Here is a 16,555-nt window from a genome sequence, read left to right as displayed (position 1 = left end):
GAAAGTTCCAACAGTTCAATTATTACCAAGATCAAACAGGATCTGAATAGGAAGGAAAGGGATGCACTTTAATAAGTGTTAAGGTTCTAATGCCCCAAATACAGAACTATATAGAGATTACTAAAAAGTGTGAGAATGTGTGTAAGTAGAGGTTGATTCTAAATCTAACAAAAAGATATTAAGATATTGTCTGTATAATATGCAATTATCTAATAGCAAACACATCACCACAAATTCATTGACTCAACACTTACTCAACCCATGACAAGACAGAGACAGTCAATTAGCAGAAATAAAACTTAAAAAATTTTTTTACTGAGGAAGATAATGAAAGAGCTGAAGAACTGCAGGCAGATTGTAACATGAAAAAGATTGTCCTATAAATCAAACAAACAGTATATTAGAAAGATGAAATAAAGGATTTTGGACTGGGGAAAGAGAAATGGTCACAGAAGAAAGATTAAATAAATAAATTTGAAAAACTCAGCAATGTAAATCTCACTTTTTTTCTCTCTTGCCTTCCAAACAAATTAAAAAAAGAAAAGAAAAATGTAATATTTTCCTAAATGCTGTGTGATAGGCAGGTTTTGCAGAAGTGATAACAGACAACCATTCATACCAAAATAAGATACTCACTTAACCATAACCATCTCTGCAGTTTTCTACTTATATGATAGATGACCTTATAGGCCTTCAGTGGAAGAAGTGTGTCCATCTTGTACGTGTTAGACCTTTTAATGTTCAGTGCCATCAGCAATGGTATCTTGTTGGATCACTTAGTAGGTTTGGGAGCTGGAGGCACTATTTTACAGTGATTCCTCTGCTACCTAAATGGGTGGTTCCAATCAGTAATCATAGGGGAAGAATTAGTGAGTTCTCAATCGGTCCATTGTGGGGGCCACAGAACTCATTACTCTCCTCTATATTATTTAATAGCTAGGTGAAGCCTCTGCAAGAGATCATCCTTTGGTTCAGGTTTAAGTGCTAATGATGTTTGGGTTTATATTGCCATCCTGGGCTGAGCTGGAGAAAGTATTAACAGCCTGAAGCAGTTTTTGGAGCCTGTCAAGATCTAGATAGGGCAGACAAACTCAAATGAAATCCTTCCAAGATTAAATTGCTTTTCATTAATAAACATTGTGGAAATTCTGTAACAATGGTCCCAGTAATAACTCTGAACAGGATTGATTACAGTCCCCTTAATGGAGTTGAGTAGGAGCAGGGTTCTGTGATTTAGGGGGTCCTTCTGGACTCACAGCTCCTGCTTACACAGCAGATGGAAGCTGTGGCTAGAGAGGCCTTTAAATTCAACTTGTGTCTCTTGGCTAGTTTAAAGCATATTTAGAGTAAAAGTCTATACAGATATTATAGCTGAGGAAGGATTACTTTAACCATTCATGGACCCATTCCAAATTGAGTCTTTTATACAAAACACATTTAGGGAAAAATATTTCATCAATGCTGATGCAATATGATCTCCTAAATGTAAGTCAGGGCTCCCCCAAACCACAGTCCAAGATAAGGTAAGAAATAATTTCTCCCATGCATTGACGTCTCAGTTCTAATTTGATGTTGTGCATTCTGTTCCACTGGGGGGAAAAAAGGATCTTCTTGGCACAAATGGTCTGTCTGAAGGACATAATTTGGCCTGATCTACTGTAAAAGCAGTAAGTTAGCCCTTATTTCCCTAGCAGTTACATAACACAGCTGTAGGATCAGATTGGAATAGGAACAAATGAGATTGTAGTTGGGTTATTACCCTAAATTGGTGTCGGGCCTAGCCCAAGGAATTCCAGGAGACCATGCAGAATCAATCCAGCAAGCTTTATTAGCTACAACCCCTTAACAAGAATCTTCCCAGAATGAAACCAGTTCCCAGGCTCAGCCAGTTCACACCGATGGAATTTCTTAGGGAGGTGCCAGTCTCCTCCGCTTATCTCTTCCTCGCTCCTCTGGAGATGAGAGCACATTCTTTACTCCCCTCCCACCATTCCAGTCCATCACAATTGGAAAGGTAATCCAAGCAACCTGGTCCCTGTGCCTCATGAATTGAAGATATCCCAAATAATAAACTTGATACTGATGATAATGACTCTTGTATATCTGATGAGTCCCAGTGAGGATGAAACTGGTCATGCCCTGTCTCCTGTTGGTTAAGTAATGTGTAAAACCAGTCCCTTCTCCATTCCGTGGTAGAGTCATGGAACCTTGAGTATGAGAGCATGAGATAATAGTTACCTCTACTCTAAAAGTTCAAACAAGGAAGGTATATGCCATTCATAGATTATGCTGTGTAGAACTCTTCTTCTGTAATGGGCAGAAGGAATAACCTCGAGGAGCTGGAGAAGAGCCACAACCAAGGCAACAGTCAGATAAAAGAAATCTGAGCCCAGGATAGTAACCTGAGTAAGTGACTCAGACAAGACCCTCCCTAATTCTCATGAAGGTAAAAGGAGAGAGGAGGGAAGCACATTCAGACTTGCAAGATTCTGTTACTATAACTTTTTAATAAAAGTAATATTAGCATGCATAACTTTGGTTTCCTAGTCTGGTCTATCTTGGAGGGCTGACAACAAATCTGAACGCACTTCCTCCCTCTTTCCCATTATTTTCATGAGAACTAGGAGGGTCTTGTCTGAGATGCTTACTCAGGTTACAGATCTGCCCCAGACTCAGATTTCTTTTACCTGACTGTTGCCTTGGTTGTGGCTCTTCTTCCTGTTCCTCAAGGTTATTCCTTCTTCCCATTAACCTTCTGGAACAAATTAAGCACTACTGCTGCATTCAACTAAGCAGGTGGACTACCTGCTAAAATGTCTTCATCAGCAATGATAAGCAGTACTAACTCACGTCTAGTCTATTTGGGCAGGTAGAATGTCAAGAAACTCAGGAGGGTAGCAAAGGGTGGGAAAAGCACTTCCCATAGTGGCAGTAAAAAGACAGCATGACACAGGCAATAATAACTACTTTCAACAATTACAGATTAGGATCTTTAGTTGAAAAGGTTCCTGGGAAAGGTAACAGAAAGAGCAACCTTTACCTCATTAAGAAAGAAAGCCACTTGCAGTGTTAATTATTCAGCAGCATCTATCTCCTCAAGGTCGGAGGAACAACAACCATATATCTAGTAACTGATTCCAAGTTTAAGTTGACATCAACTTTAGAAATACGCAGGGTAGAGATTGAATAATACTTTTATCACTACTTCCATCTCAAAGCCCCAAGGGGTGGATTAAAATAGTGGCCACCAGTATCTTCTTCTAAAAGTGATAATAATCTCTGGTTTTTAGCCAAATGAAAATTTAGAAAGTCTTTATGTGATTTCATAGGTTTGGAATGCTTTTCTAAGATAAATTCTATTAGTGTCTCCTTTTGATTTCTTTTCATTTCAAACTGATAATTCTACTTAGTTATTTATTAATATTTAATCTATGTATTTAAAAATAATCTGCTTTTCAATTTTTTATATATTTTAGTTCAGTGAAGCCCTTTTGAAAAACAATCATGGGGAAAGAATCAAAACTGACCTCCTATTTTACATCAGATTGCCTGAGTATTAAAGATTGGTACTTACTAGAAATATAAAAAAGATAGCAACTGAAAAGGGAAAGGAATCTTGTTTATAGCATTGTTTGACTGTGGGAAAAACAGTGATCATATTAATTTATTCTTTATTTATTACAGATATTTTTATGCCACTTCAGTCAATTGAATCTAAGTGGCTTACAGGACCATCAGCATAAAAACATTCTTAATGTAAATGTTAATAAAAATACACATTAAAATAATAAATACAACTTATATAATCAAATCCTAATGCAATATAAAAGAATAACCATGTACATTGCACATAACTCTCCCAAGTATATTTATCTGTTAAATTTCTCAGTTCCCAAATGTTCCTTGAAAAAGCCAAGTCTTAACCAGTTTCCTGAACATCAAAAGTGAGATTAGGCAATGTTCAAATGTATTGATTGCTTTCTTAGAGATAGAAGATAGAAAGCAGTAGAGCTGGATGTAATCTGTATACTGATAAAATTCTATTCCAAGTCCTGAATGACCTTCCCCAGCAATTTCACATAGATGTTAAACTGCATAGGAGACAAAATAGAACTCTGTGGAATATAAAAGTCAATATAATAGTCTCCAAGCACCACCTCAAAAGATGGAAAACTACTACAAAGCAGGCCAAACCTACCAGAGGCTAATAAGGACACCATGATTGATGGTATCAAAAACTGCCAAAACATCTAAGTATATTAGCAAGGTTCTTATGCTCGTGCAGCTAGTTTCTAATGCAGGTAATTGACGAAGGTGACTAAAGTAGTCTCAGTACTATAACCCAGCTGAAACAGATGCATAAACTTGTTGAAAACTCAGACACTTTTAACTGTCATACCTGAAAACAACCCACCTATAAGGTCTCTGTCTTTTTTTAGGATTCAACATTAAGCCACAGACAATCCTATAATATATCATATGAAAATGTACATCTCTAAAAAAGTGCATAACTTTAGAAAGATGCTAACCATAAGAAAATAAAGGTACTGGTGCTATATATATGTGTGTCCATGTATATGTGTGTATATAGTCATTGGAAATGTATGTGCAAAAATATAAATTTTATATTTATATTACTCAAAGAATGAACACTGGTATATATTTATCATTAAATAATGACATATGCTGACAAATTATGCTATTATTATGTCAAGATGTCAGATACTCGTATAGGAAACATCTTTTTACTATTACTATAATATAATTTCTATATTGTTCCTCTTTAGACATCTCTCTTTTTTCATTCTTTAATTTTTTATGGCATTCCAGGACATTAATGAATGCACTAATATATAGCAATCAAATCTGTGAAATAGCTACGTGTGTCACATTCATTTTCTGCTCTTTCTTTGCTAATATCTAAATTACCTGACAATCATAAATTACTTGGAAGAATGTACCAATATTAGATTTGCATATCTTAACTATTAGCCAAAGGAGCTTTGCATTTGTTTGAAATTAATTCTGATGTCTTCCCTTCAAATGTTTATTTTTCCTCATCCTGGAAAGGTAGCAAAACAATTTTCTACAAAATATGCTGCAAGATAGACTAAATCAGCTTAAATCCAATTTTTTTTTCATCAAAATCTTTTCATCATATTCATCAGTGCAATATAGAAAACCATACTCTGGAACCACCAGCTTTTTTGTTGGAAAAACAAAATGTGAAAATCAGTAGTGAGAGGACACAGTTCTTTTGTTCATGCAGGATGTTATTTGTAGAACTTTGTTTCCAATGCTTTTCAAAAGAATACAGAAGTCTATATTTGTTTAATAGTAGCATAGGGCACCAGACTACTTAGCACAACATTCTATATATGCTTAAACGAAATATACCAGAAATGAGCAGTTAGAAAAAAAAATGGTATGATATATATGTCTTGAACAAAGTTTGTCAGTGTATAAGTTTCAGTATTTAGAATGAAAGCCTGTTACAAGGACCACAGGATTCCAGAAATGCAAAAATAATACTAAGCAATTTAGCATTTTTTTCCCAGCCATAGCAGCAACAAACAAATTGTTTACATCAGGGTATATGGATTAAACAGAAATTTACACACACACACATAAATATATCACACACACATATCAATATATATTTGACTATGATTCTTCTTTTCATGTAAAGCTTACAATCAACATTTTGAAAAATTTGCTTGACTCCTCTCTTTTCATTTATGATTCAGTTCCATTTAACCTTATATTGCAGAGTACAATACAGAAAAGAATAAAAAGACATTTGTCTCCTCATGTATTTTACACCTTATTGGCAGCTACACCCATGGGTCAGATGTTTATCTATGCTCTGCAACGTATTAGTGTTTACATTCTCTAATTTGAAAGACAAATTAGATTTATTCTAAAGACTTATTCTAAAGTCAAACTGAAATCAACCAGGTCATATTAACTGGTGAACAACAGTCAATCAACATTTTAGAAAGACTGGCCAAGTACTTGACCAACAGCCAAAAGCATTTCAAAAAGAAAAGAATATGAATTAAATACATAGATTTAAAGTGCCTCTTCATGTTTAGCACTAAAAAAGCATCTTGTGTTGCCTGATTATTCTGAGTACGTACATTTTGGATCTTTTTATTCAAACATACTTGGAGAAGCATGGGGTCATGCTGCACTTGATTGAATTATATTATTCAGAAAAGCAAATTGAGAAAAAAGAATCTACAACTGCAAGCCAAATAGAAATGTTTGCAATTTCTGTATTTTCTGAGTTAATACAGTCTTTCTTTGTGACATACTTCATTAAATAGTTTTATTTTACACTTACCATCTGTTAACAAAATGTTTGTAGAACAGAACTGATCATTAATATTATTTTATTATTTCTCTTCTTATAACAATTCAGTAACTCAGCATCTCCTGCACACCTACTTCCAAATTCCAGAAGTATTGAAGAACCACATTCATTTCAGAAAAGCATGGAAAGAAACCTGTATGAAAGCTGGCATTGTAAAAAGAAAGTCTTTAAATTCAGAAGAGAAGTATCCATGGAAAGACATAACATTGGCAGTGCAAGTCTGACTACTTTAGTATGAATACACTTTTTTTTATTCTAGCAACCAATGGCTCCATAGAAAGGCCAAATGTGAAGACTGATTCCTTTTATAACAAATTGAAGAGGAGCAGTTGGCAGCAGAAATAGGCTGGTGTCAGAAGAGACAAGCCAAGGAAGCTTTGCCTTTGTAGTGACCCTATGCTATCCATTGCATATATTTTTTAAAAAGCAGTATATCTTTTGCAATGTGTAGTGATGTAATACTCGATCTTGCCAATGCCATCTGTATCTGTTTGGCTTCTCTCTATCTGGCTTAGAAACTGGTAATAAATTCTTCCAAATTTCAAAATACTGAAGCATTACTGTTTGGGATGTTTGTGTAACAGTTTTTAAAAGTCTGACTCTAAATATTCATATTTAGCTTTTGCAATCTGCACTGTAGTTATTTATACATATGAGAAGCATCTTCATTGGGACATGCCACCAGACCACATAGCAAAGGGAACTATGGCACAATTTTAGATTGATGTCCACATTGGTATAATCCAATCTGTTTTATTCTGTACTTTGCTGGGTATATCTTTTGCTTGTACAGATTATGTCCAGATTTTCAATTTAGTTTGCTTGTCTGTTTAATGGCAGAGGATGGTGGAACTTATTTTTTTTAAATAAACAAGATGGCTGGGTAAAAGTGCCATATGTTTACATTCCATGATTACTTATCTATTCCAAGAAGCATTGAAATTGACCTCTGGCACAAAGCCCCATACTTCTATGGCCTTACAGGGAACTTTTGTTATAAAAAGAAAGAAAAAAAATCACAGTCTTGGCCACCTTGTATATATGCAACACTGAACCAATGTTTTAATGTTCCTGCTAGCACTCATACCACTATTGTTCCTTTAGAAATGAAAAGCCTGAATCTGCTCCTAGCAGTTACTGTGGTAGAATTCATTGCTATCTCTATTTCTAAGCATGTCTGCTCTACTGAGTTCTACTGGACTTCCTTTTAGGCAAATATACAGAAGATTTTACTTAACTGATTTCCTCATTTTATGTCAAAACAAATACAGCGAACATATCAACAAAAACCACATACTTGGTCACTTGTATTTCTCCTTGATGTTTCAAATTTATACATCAAATATTCCCATATTAATTTGATATTAAATTGTTTACTGCATTTTCTATAACTCAGTTATGCAGGTATTTGATTTTCAACCAGGAAGACACAAATTCTAATTGGAATTGATGCCTCAGCTGTGTTACACTGTCAATACCATCATTCCCATCGAAACACTGATTAGGCAGGGTAGACATTATGATGGCTGTAGCACAACATATCCAGGGGCACCAGATTGGAGAAGGCTGCCATATTAGGAAGAAGAATCAATTTCTTCAAATGTTTAAAAAACGCTTTCTTTATGGAATATCTTAATCTTTCTTCATGATACATTGTGTTGTGTAAACTGGCTTTATAAAAGAATGGACTTTATGGACTTTTTGCATTAAAAAAATGAGCTTATGATTTATGGTTTTGATGATCAGATAGGATAGATTATAGAAAGAAGAGAGTCATGATGCAACTTTATAGTGAGAGAGGTTAAAATATAATTGTACTTATTACTGCTGTGAAGAAGAGCGGAAGCCACTTTTTAATATCCCTTTTTTTTGGTATCTTTTTTTCTTTTTTCTATTTTTCTTCTACTTTTTTTCTTTCTGCACTTTTAGCTTTTTTTCTCCCTTTCTCTTTCTTTTTATTCTATTTAGTTTGTATTAGTTATTATTATTGTTAAAACTTTCAATTAAACTTATATAAAAAGATTAGTGCTGCATAATCATAGAAAATACTTCAGTCCAAGTATAATATAGGTTTACTTATTTATTTATTCAACTTATAAGCACCTAACTGCAAAATCAATTCAAGGCAATATACAAAATATTAAAAATACACCATAAACCCATACAAAAAGAAAAACAATAATGCTCATTTGTTTCCACATGTTTTTAAAAATATCTTAACAAGCACACTAAATTATTTGGACTTGTTGCATCCCATGTTTTAATAAGCACTAATCTAGGTTGTAACCCAGCCATGCACATGAGTGCTGCTCCCAAGCCCAGATAAATAGAGTTGAGGGAAGACCTGGTGACCTACCTTGTAAAAACCTTGCAAGAAAATTTTATGGAAAGACTCTCAAATGAATCAGAAATGGTAGGACCCCCAGGTCAGAAGGTACCAAGCTACTGGGGAAGAGCAAGCACCTGCAGTGAGTAGTCAAGGCATTAATGATGTGCCTGGGATAAATCCAGCAGGAATCCCAGCTGCTGATACAGCCATTGGTGAAAGCAAGGGTCTGGGCTGCACAAAGATGCATCAGATAGCAAAGTGGAATGTCTGAGGAATGAGCCAGGGTAAACTGGATATCATCAAAAGGGAGATGGCCAGGTTGAAAATTGACCTCCTTGGCGTCAGTGAGCTACACTGGATGGCCAACAGCTATTTCCAGTCTGAGGGATTCACTATCTATTACTTGGAACATGACACCAGGAAAACAAATGAGAAGCAAGAAACTCGCCCAAGTAGTGGAAAGCTTTTTGACAGTTAATGATCACATTATGACCTTCCGAATCCGTGCCAAGCCCCTTAAAATCACAGTTGTCCAAGTCCACGCCCTAGCAACTGATGCAACGGAGCTTGAAATAAACAGTTTCTATGCCAGCATCAAAAAAACTCTGAAGGAAGTGCCCAAAAAGACATTGTTTATATACTGGGCGATTTCAATACAGAAGTTGGCAGCCAAGCAGAAACAGGCATCACTGGCAGCTTTGGACTTGGGAGAGGAATGATGCAGGTGATCATTTGGTTCAATTTTGCAATGAAAATTGTTTTTGAATCATGAATACTTGGTTCAAACAGCATAAGTGTTGCTTATACACTTCACCAAATAAACTGCACCAAAATCAGATCAACTACCTCCTATGCAGCCATTGATGGTCCAGTTCAGTCCTCAGTGTCTAGACATATCCAGGTGCCGATTGTAGTTCAGACTATAAATTGTTGGTGGCTAAGATCAGAACCAAATTATGCAACATCAGAAAGACAGCACCACTAAAGAAATTTGACATCACCAAAATCCTTTCCATGTATGAGGTGAAATTGAGGTGAAAAATAGGCTTGAACTGCTGGACAATGCTGAGAAGATGCCTGATGAACTGCGGCAGGAAATTAAATCAACCATCATTGGAACATCTGTTGAACACATAGCATACAAGAAGCCAGAGAAAAAGTGCAAGTGGTTCTCAAATGAAACCATCAGAATAGCTGAGCAAAAAAAAAGCAGCCAAAACAGCAGGCAAATGGGAGGAAGCAAGGAGATTGAATGCAGATTTCCAAAGAGCAGCAAGGAAAGACAACAAAGTTTATTGGGACCAGTGTTGCAAGCAGCTAGAAAAGGACTGCATGAAGGGCCACACCAGGAATGCATTTATGGAAGTTAAAAGGATTCAAACATCATTTACTGCTCATAAAAGCACCATCAAAAACAAGCAAGGGAAAGAACAGTCTGACCACCAAAGTGTAAAGAACAGATGGCAAAAATATACAGAAAAGCTGTATGCCAGCAGCAAAAAGGCCCAGCCTTCTCAGGATGATGAGGAAAAGGTGGCAGAAATAGAAGCAGTCATCCTTCAGGAAGAAGTCATGTGGGCAATGAGCCAACTGCCAAACAACAAAGCCCCACTTGATACCATCCCCACAGAATTGCTGAGGCCTATACCACCCACAACCATCACAGTCTTGTGCCAGAAAATTTGGGAAATGAACACATGGCCACAGAATTGGAAATGATCAATGTTCATTCCATTGCCAAAAAAGGGTGACTCCAAGGATTGCTCCAGTTACTGCACAATTGCCCTCATCCCTCACACTAGGGATCTCCTTAAGATCATACAACAACATCTAGCACTGACCATCAAAAGAGAATTACCAGCTGTTCAAGCTGGCTCAGAAGGGGTCGTGACACTCATAACCATACTGCAAATGTATGGTAGATCATGGAAAAATCTCAAGAATATCAAAAGAACATCTACGCCTGCTTTACTGACTACAAGAAAGCCTTTGATTGTTTCAGTCTTGACAAGCTGTGGAGAGCCGTAGAAGACCTGAGAGTGCCAACACATCTGGTTATGTTGGTGCAGTTGCTGTACACAAATCAGGAAGCCACTGTGTGAATACCATATGGAGACACTGATTGGCTCAAGATAGAGAAGGGAGTGCAGCAAGGTTGCATTCTTTCACCTTTCTTATTCAACCTTTATGCTGAAGTGATCATGAGGAAACTGGAAGTTGAAGAATCAAAAATTGGAGTAAAGATTGGAGGAAGGAACGTCAACAATCTCCGATATTCTGATAACACAACTCTCCTCTCAGAAAACAAAGAAGGCCTGAAACATCTGATCAAAAGGATTAAAGAAGAAAGTGAGAAATTTGGCCTCTTCTTGAACATCAAAAAGACCAAGCTCATGACCGCTGCAAGGAATGGAAATGTCAAAATAACTATTAACAGTGAAGAGATTGAATGCATGCAAGAATTCACTTTTGTAGGACCTCAAATTGATCAAAGCAGTCAATGCAGTCCAGAAATAAAGCATCGATTCGCACTGGGTTGCATGGCAATGATGAGCATGAAGTGAGTATGAAAAAGCAAGGACATCAGCCTAGCAATTAAATGGAGATTAGCCCATACTATCGTGTTTCCCATAGCTACCTATGGCTGTGAAAGTTGGACCATGAAAAAACAAAACAAAAAGAAAATTGACTCATTTGAGCTGTAGTGTTGGGGAAAGCTCCTGTGCATTCCTTGGTCAGCAAAGGTGACAAACAAGCATGTATCGGAGCATATAAAACCAGACATATTGCTGGAGGGTAAAATCACAAAATCCCACCTTACTTATTTCGGCCATGTCATGTGATCAAAATCATTGGAAAAGGCAGTTATGCTAGGAATGGTCAGCAGTAAAAGGAAACAAGGCTGCCAAAAAACACGGTGGCTAGATACCATTAAAGCCGACACCAGCTAGAGCATAAAACAACTAAAAGAAGCCATACAAGAACAGAAAATATGGCGAGAGCTGGTCCATAGAATCACCGAGAATTGGACACAATTGAATGGATAGCATTGTCAGTCTAGGTTCAAAGGGATTGTGCTCCATAGCCTTATTTAGTAATTTCCTGTTCATGTGACTAGTGTCTGCAGAAGGAGACCATTACCTTGCTACATGTATCTGGTATCCAGGGGTCAGAAGCTTAATTGCATAAGAGAATCTACCAATGTATAGATGCTTTTTCTATGATCAACTAGATTCTAGATTACAGGAGTAAGATAACTTTTTATGTTCAGCAACTTCCTTCTGTAGACATGCCCTATGCGTAGAAAAAGGACACAGGAATGCCAGGTAAGTGATTCCTGAGATAGATTTAACTTTCTACCTCATGTGATTGCTAGCCAAATGAAGTGGAAGCAATTGAATCAAAATGCCTTTAAATAATTATTTTGCACCAATCTGTTTTCACAATCAGCAGTATCTAATAATATGAATATTTGTGTTTTTTATATACTTATTTTATATCCAGCCCTTTTAAAATACAGCATCAATAGATTCCCACATGCAAACATTATGTGAGAATTGCCATATTTGTATAAATTGTGGGCATTCATACAGCATTTTCTCTGAATGAAAAATATTAAATTTTATTCATAATTACAGAGTACATTGTCTACATTTCCTGAATGGCAGAGCAAACTTATGCATTCTGTCAAATTATAGAGATGTACAAATAATTTGAAACAATTTAGGATTGTTTAATTTGGACAGAATTCTATAAAACCCTTTGCACAAGACAATGTTGCAACACTGGAAACAAGCATTACACTAACTCTTCTTGATTACATTATATTACATTAGTATTAAATACGATTGTTTCAAATTCATAACTTACAATATTTATATGCAATCATTATATTAATGCTTTGCTACCTAAATTCTAAAATAAATGTATACTGTCATTTATATTTGGCAACATTTCTCCAATAGCTGACAAGCTACTAGCCTGCCATAGCAAATCTTTTAAAAAAAAAAAAAATCTCAGGACAAGTAAAACCATTCATGAATTGACATTTTTATATGTATTTGTTTGCAATGTCATCCTCACTCCCCACCCTCCAACAGTCTCTATCATCTAAAGTGTATGGTGAAGGGTAAATGCAGATAAAGAATCTTCTCTTCCCCGTTCATGGCCTATGAAAACTATTTATTATGATCAACATTGACCTGACTCTCCATTAAGACGCTGCATTTACCGAGCTATGGTAGCAAATGAGTCACATAAGCAAACTACATGCTGATCTCCATGGCAACCAGGTTATAGACTCTACCAGTATAACTTCTAAGTCCAAGGTTATTCCTTCTTTCTCTCCAGTTGGCATAAATGTAAAGAAAGGCTTAAAACTTCAATGATTAGCTATTCAGTGTGAGATTAGCTTTAATAACAAGATGGCTTCAACTTGAAATGTAATGAAATAAAAGATTAGGACACTATTTCTTCTACATAAGATACAATAGAAGTACATCATTGAAGTTTGATTCATCATGATGATCTCAATCTTTCTAGTTAAGGGAATATAATTGAATTATAATTTTTGCTTAATATATCGTTAAACTATAATCCTAGTAATCCTACATATACTGTTACACATTAGTAAATCCTATTGAACTCAGTAGAAGTGATATTTGAATACTCCTTTTACAATTATGAATTCTGGGGAAAAACGTTTGATAATGCAGTAGAGAAAAATCATCTGTACTGTGGTCACATCATGCAAACTATGGATTTGTATTACATGCAAAAAAAAAAAATCACAAAGAAGAAGGGAGATACAGCTTGCACATATACAACTGGGCTTAACATGGCATGAGAAGATGCAGTAGCAAGCTGCAGTTTGCCTGTGATCAGAAGCTTTTAACTTCTTCTCAACTGATTGGAGACCATGAGTGAAGCAAGCAAGCATGCTAGAAATAAATCTACTTATGCTTGTTTGTCATTAATCTTCCAGTGTAATAGGAAATGGTAGAAGTTTTCTAGTAAAGGAAGAAATGCTTTATATTACAATGAGCAAAATGGAGAATTCCCAGGAATATTTTGTTTTTCTCCAAAACTTGCCACTTATCCATTTGAATGGGCCAATCCAAGCTGTCAAGCAATAGTTCATACATTTCTGGAAATGTAGTTTCTAGAAATAGACCAATTCTATGTCCAGAATGCCACATACCACTTCTTGCTCTAGAAGAGAGATTTCCATAAACATATCACGCAACATCTACAAGTTTGAATTGGCTCACTGCAAAGGAAAAAGGTGTACACTAGGAATGGACTGCAGAACTTTGCACTTAACTATTTTAAATGACAGGAATTTACAATATAATTGCAGAATCTCATGTTTTCATTGCTTTCCAGATACAGTAGAAATCACAAAAAATAGTAATGCAGTCCAATATGAAGCATTGTCCTTGGATCTTCTCAGTGCAACTACTTTTTCCATCACCCCATCTTGTTTTTATTTTCTTTTTACTCTTTTGATAAGGGTGATGTGTACAAGTACCTAGTGTTTCTGTAGTGTAACAGAAAGGTTATATACAGTATATGCATATGCTGGTATTGGTGGGAGGGTAGAAGTCCAGCCCTAGGTCCCTACAATGTGGGCTGCCTCAGGGCTTGAGTTCATCCATTCGCACAGGATGTGGTATCATTAGTATGCAGGTGATACCCTGTTGTACATGTCCACCCTTAACTGGACAGGTGATGCTGTTTCCGTGCTGACCCAGTGCCTGGAGACAGAGGATCTGGATCTGGAGGAATTGGCTACAGCTCAATCCTAGCAAGAGAGAGTGGCTTTTGGTTTTGGCCCCCCTGGGTCTAGTGATGTGTTATCTTTGACTCTTGATACAGTAGTACTTCCCCAGATAGAGCTAGTATGCAATTTGGGCTTGAGGCTCCTGGTCAAGGAGTAGGTGGCAGCCATGACTGGGGATGGGTGGGGGACTTTGCACAGATATGTCTTGTGTACCAATTGTACCCATTCCTGGACTGGGAGGCTCTGCTCACAGTAACTTACACCTTGGTCATGTCCTGGTTGGACTATTGCAATGGGTCTACATGGGGCTGCCCATGAAGACCACTTGGAAATTACAAGTAATCCAGAATACAGCAGCTTGCATGCTAATGGTGCCTCTTGTTACACCATTGCTGCACAAACTGCAGTGGCTCTCAGTTTCTTTCCAGGTGCAATTCAGGGTGTTGGTTATCACAAAGACCTACATGCACAGGAGCCACTGGTCCCAGAAGGTATCTGCTCATCCCACTAGACTAAGTAGACAAGCTCCAGGTCCCTTCCCTCATATGTTGCCATCTAGTGGGAACTAGGAAGCATGCTTTTTCCACAGCAGCCCCTGCCCTATAGAATACCCTTTCCCTTGAGATTGGCAGGTCCCCACTCTCTTAACCTTCTGGAAAGACATTAAGAGCTGGCTTTTCCCCCAGGCACTGGAATAGTAAGGCTAGTAAGGACTATATAAATGAATGGCTGTACTGTAGTTGTTGGACTGGGTTCCTGTTTTGGTTTGTTGTATTGTTTTTATTGTGATTTTATTATTATTGCTGTTAGTATGCCACAGAAATTAAAATTATGGGATAAGGGGGCAAAAAAAGAAGAAGCTAAATTTAGTTCATACTTTCACTATACCACTCTCCATACCATTTTATCCAGGCAAACCAACCTTGTTTCCCCCATACTCATACACTGCTTCATACACTGCCTTTATTTTTTAGCTCCTACCTCTCTCAACACAATGTTCTTTCTCTTGACCCATTCACTCTTCCTTATTTTTTTTTTTCAATTTCATCTTCTCTTTGTGATTTTGGCTGTACAATTAAACCACTTAAAATACTTCTATATTCAGTCTGCACCTATTCGTTCTTAGTCCTATCTCTTCTTCTTTTACCATATACTTCTTAAATATCCTATTCCCACTCTATTCAATTTACTTTAATGTTTCTCCTGACATATCCCATTCTCATTTCAGTTAACACAATAAGCAGAAGTGCATTCTTCTACCACTATTTTTTCTTCTTTCAGGGAATACTCTGAAAATCTGAAAGACTGACAGTCTGAAGGGCCTTGTGGGTCAAGGAAAGGGTGCAACTGGGCCATTAGATGTATAAGCAACAGCTGAGAGTCCAAAAGGACCCTCAGATCATACACAGTCCCAAATGGAGAAGTATAACCCCACTGAGAGCCAATGATAGAATACCTCCAGATCTGAGAGGCCCAAAATAGACAAAGCCACTTGGTCTTGTCAGGATTGAGCCTGAGTCTGTTCCTCTCCTTACAGACCCATACAGCCTCCAGGCACTGGTTAGGACTTTGACTGCACCACTCAACATATATATATAATGCACATATTGATAATACCACATCCCAAACTGGGGTATGACCTCACCCAGAAATTTCATGTAGACGTTAAACAAAAGGGGAGAGAATGTTGAGCTTTGTAGCACTCCACAAGTGAGGATCCATGCGCATGATTTTTTCCCACTTGTCAATACTGATTGAAACCGGCCACAGAGAAAGGAGAACTATCATAAAACTGTGCCTTCCACCCCCAACTCCTGAAGCCAGTCTAAAATGATATTGTGGTTGATGGCATCAAAAGCTGCTGAGAGATCAAGGATTAGAAGACTGGACACACCACCCCCATCCTACCTCTGTTACCAGTTATCAACAAACACAACTAATGCTGTCTCCATACTAAAATCCAGCTTGAAACCCAACAGAAACAGATCCAAATGATTTGATTCCTTCAGGGTCCTCTGAGCATATGCTGGACTACCTCCTCCACCACTTTCTCTAGAAGGAAAGGTTG

The 16,555-nt window shown here is 37.0% G+C and overlaps 1 protein-coding gene across 2 annotated transcripts in view; it reads right to left on the bottom strand.

Annotated features, from left to right (window-relative positions):
• MARCHF1 (membrane associated ring-CH-type finger 1) overlaps positions 1 to 16,555 on the bottom strand; it is a 114,986-nt gene that overhangs the window by 73,918 nt on the left and 24,513 nt on the right. The window lies entirely within an intron of this gene.

This window comes from Python bivittatus, unplaced genomic scaffold, assembly GCF_059951505.1.
Source record: "Python bivittatus isolate LINGU-HERP-01145 unplaced genomic scaffold, Pbiv_v1 ctg000070_np1212, whole genome shotgun sequence".
Classification (NCBI taxonomy): Eukaryota; Metazoa; Chordata; class Lepidosauria; order Squamata; family Pythonidae; genus Python; species Python bivittatus.
The sequence above is the reverse complement of the archived record's forward strand: the minus strand, read 5'-3'. Positions and strand labels throughout refer to the sequence as shown.